Below are 3,540 nucleotides of genomic sequence, written 5' to 3' on the forward strand. Positions count from 1 at the left end.
CACTTTCTGGTACAATCAGAAATCACTAATCCACATTAATCATGTGGGTTATCTCAAAAGTAAGAGGTAGCACAATAAATAAGTCCCTCCTCTTTTATTACCTGCACATTTTGTGCGTGTCCTCATATTTGGGAGGCAGTTTTCACATTTCACCTTGGGCATATCACCTACTTGCCCAGCCAGTTTCTCCTTTCTGCAAGTTTTGTTCCATAGGACCAGAGGCTAAATACCACTACTTGCAGCTTCCAGGCAAGGGGGTGGGGACAAGGGACAGAGTTTGCAGTATCTCTAGCAATCTTCCAAACAATAACCATTCAGGAACATAGACCTTTGTTTCAGCAGTTCAGGAGAATTCATTCTGAGCAGAGAAAACTCATTTGCTGGTGGCAGTGATTCAAGCTGCTAACTTCGCAAAGAATATTGCCAGAGCCAAATTCTTTCCCAGTTATGGAGGTCAGAGGTGAGGCAACTGTGCTTACAGGGCAAAGCTCTTTTATGGATCCCCTTGGCTTTCTGCTCTCTTCTTTACAGCTGATTAACACCCAATGGCTATTTCTTTAAAAAAGAAAAATTCAATTCCTTGGTTTAATTAGCTTTCCTAACACAGTACTCTCCACAGCCTGCCCGGATCCAGACAATGACAAGACTTTGTAATACTTGATTTCAGTTCAAGGTAATTTATTGTTGTAGTTCATTAAATTCCAGATATTGTCTCAGGGCTTGTGTGGTCAAAATAAGGCCTGACCTTGATGATCAACTGGCACATGTGGGGACTTTTACATGCTGAGTCAGTGTATCCACTGTAGGTGCTCTTTGGAGAGCCTGAAACTTTTTGCCTTGGTTTGACATTTTGCCTCAACTTCATGGTCACAGTCTTAAGATCAGTCTTCCATCCCTCTTTAGTGCATTTACTGATTGCTTGGGTTTTGTTACTGTTAATTTTAACATACTGTGGAGCACTTTCTGCCTCATTCTTTGAATAATCAATAAACAAACGTTTATTGAAAATCTGGAGAGCATGGTTTACCTTACACATTTACTAAGTTTCTGCAGATTTAGATAATCTTATTTTTTATTCTTTTATGACAGCTTTTCAGTATTATATGGTAGAGGCAATAAAGTATAACGGTTAAGTACATGAATGCTAAGCCAAATTGCCCAAGTTCAAATCTGGCTCTGATATTTCACAGCTGTGTGATCCTGGGCAAGTTAATTGATGATGCCGTGCCTCAGTTTCCTCATATGTAAAATCAGGATAATAACAGTATCTACTGGGACACCTGGATGGCTCAGTGTTTGAGTGTCTGCCTTTGGCTCAGGGCGTGATCCCAAGGTCGGGGGATCGTGTCCACATCAGGCTCCCCACAGGGAGCCTGCTTCTCAGAACCTCCGCCTATGTCTCTGCTTCTGTGTGTCTCTCATAAATAAATAAATAAATAATTTTTTTTAAAAAAAGTATCTACGTTTGGGATTTACTTAACTAGTAAATTAGTTGAGAAAAGTAAAGCAGTTGGGGGCAGTCCGGGCGGCTCAGCGGTTTGGCGCTGCCTTCAGCCCAGGGTGTGATCCTGGAGATCCGGGATGGAGGCCCATGTCGGGCTCCCTGCATGGAGCCTTCTTCTCCCTCTGCCTGTGTCTCTGCCTCTCTCTCTCTCTGTGTCTCTCATGAATAAGTAAATAAAATCTTAAAGAAAAGAAAAGCAGTTGAAACAGTGCTTGGACTGATAAAGTCCTCATAATGCTGCTACTCATGGTGAGCATTTATTAGAGGATATCACTACTGAAAAATCAGTATTATTGCATTGAAGAATGAGTTTGTAAATTATCTACAATTAGCTGTCCTGTCAGCTGTCTTTCATCTATGACCTGTCTTGTGCAAGGCATGGTGGGTAATGAAGGCGCGGAGGTGATTTCTACATAAGCTCTACTCTTGAATTGGTTGGGAATTTTGCACATATATCACAACTGTGTGATGATTTGCTACATGAAGAAGTCGCCTAGTTGCACCAGCCCGGCTAGTGACCAAGTCAAGACCCTGTGTAGCATAGGATAGTGTGAAATCTCGCAGCATTCTGATATCCAACTCATTATTTCATCTAAGGTTTTCTAAATGACCTCACCTATGTTGGTGATCTCTGCTCCTGGAAGAAGCCCAGGACACAAGAAAGGAAACAATTCCTGGGGATCTTTAGGAAGAACCTTGAAGAAGATGTTATTGTAAGTTACTGATTCTAAGACACATGTTTTTTCACCTTTTTTAGTCTTCTGAAATCAGATGTAGCAAAAAAGTATTGCAGGTGCCATTGCCCCTACATGCAAATATGTGGTCATAGGTGCTCAGCTGTCACTTCAGCTGAGTTATGTACAATGTCAGTACCACAGGACTGGAGATTCATTATTAAAATATCTTCAAAATGATTACTCTGTACTATGAATTGAAAAGTTACTATACATGGAGGAAGGCACAAAAACAGAGCACTGTAATATGTGCTTAAAAAAAAAAACTGTGAATGTGCTTGCTTTTGCAGCACATATACTAAAATTGGAATGATAGAGAAGATTAGCATGGTCCCAGAGCAAGGATGACATGCAAATTTGTGAAGTGCTCCATATTAAAAAAAAATTGACTGGCTAGTTTAAAAGAGAGCTTTCATTAAACATAAAATAAAATTCTAAGTGCTAAGAAAGCATGGGCCATATTTCAGTTAGCAGCATTTTGTTTCTTTATGGTTCATAAAATAATGGTTCATTTTATAATTAAAATTTTCTTAGATTTTATGAAATGTACATCTTAAAGCTCAAAGAGGAAGATTATAAATAGCTACCTTGAAATTTTCCACCACATTCCAAATCTTCAATTTTTGGCAGAACCAAATTCTACTTACATTCATATTTAATTTTTAAACTCATCTCATTTTTAAAACTTAAATACATTTATTTTGAAAGATAAAGTATACCCTTGTGGAATGAAGGTTTTGCTGTGCTAGTGGAATGGTTTATATATGAATTATAATTAATCCGTAACTACTAAGCTGGAAAAAAATGTTTGATCATTTACCATCTAAAAATCATCTTATTGGGTCACCTGGCTGGCTCAGTGGGTGGAGCATGCAACTCTTGATCTCAAGGTTGTGGGTTCAAGCCCCAAGTTGGGTGTAGAGATGACTTAAAAATAAAATCTTTAAAAATAAATAAATAAAATCATCTTGGAATGCAGGCATATGCATAATCCCTTGGGGGAACCCCACATTTGGGTGAGATTCCACCTCCTTAGATCTATCACTTCCTTCCAGCTACTGAGCCATTTCCACTATGTCCAGACCCTATTTGCATTCGCTTTTAAGAAATTCACACTGAAAAATCCTTCCCGAACTGAATTCAGAGAACTACCATTCGTTTAATGTTTGACTTCTCAGCACCCATAAATTCCCATGTTTATTTTTGTTACTAAGGGATGGAAAGTTCAATGCCCTACTTTGGCCGTGATGACTGACACCTTCAGGTTGCTGGACACTTTGTCATGAATTCTTACCCACATTT

The 3,540-nt window shown here is 39.1% G+C and overlaps 1 non-coding gene across 1 annotated transcript; it reads left to right on the forward strand.

Annotated features, from left to right (window-relative positions):
* Window positions 1-2,512: 2,512 nt before the first annotated feature.
* LOC112916589 (U6 spliceosomal RNA) lies at window positions 2,513-2,617 on the forward strand. The gene has a single exon (XR_003234326.2). It is a non-coding gene; the product is annotated as a U6 spliceosomal RNA (small nuclear RNA).
* Window positions 2,618-3,540: the final 923 nt, after the last annotated feature.

The sequence above is a fragment of the Vulpes vulpes genome, chromosome 3 (genome assembly GCF_048418805.1).
Source record: "Vulpes vulpes isolate BD-2025 chromosome 3, VulVul3, whole genome shotgun sequence".
Lineage (NCBI taxonomy): Eukaryota > Metazoa > Chordata > Mammalia > Carnivora > Canidae > Vulpes > Vulpes vulpes.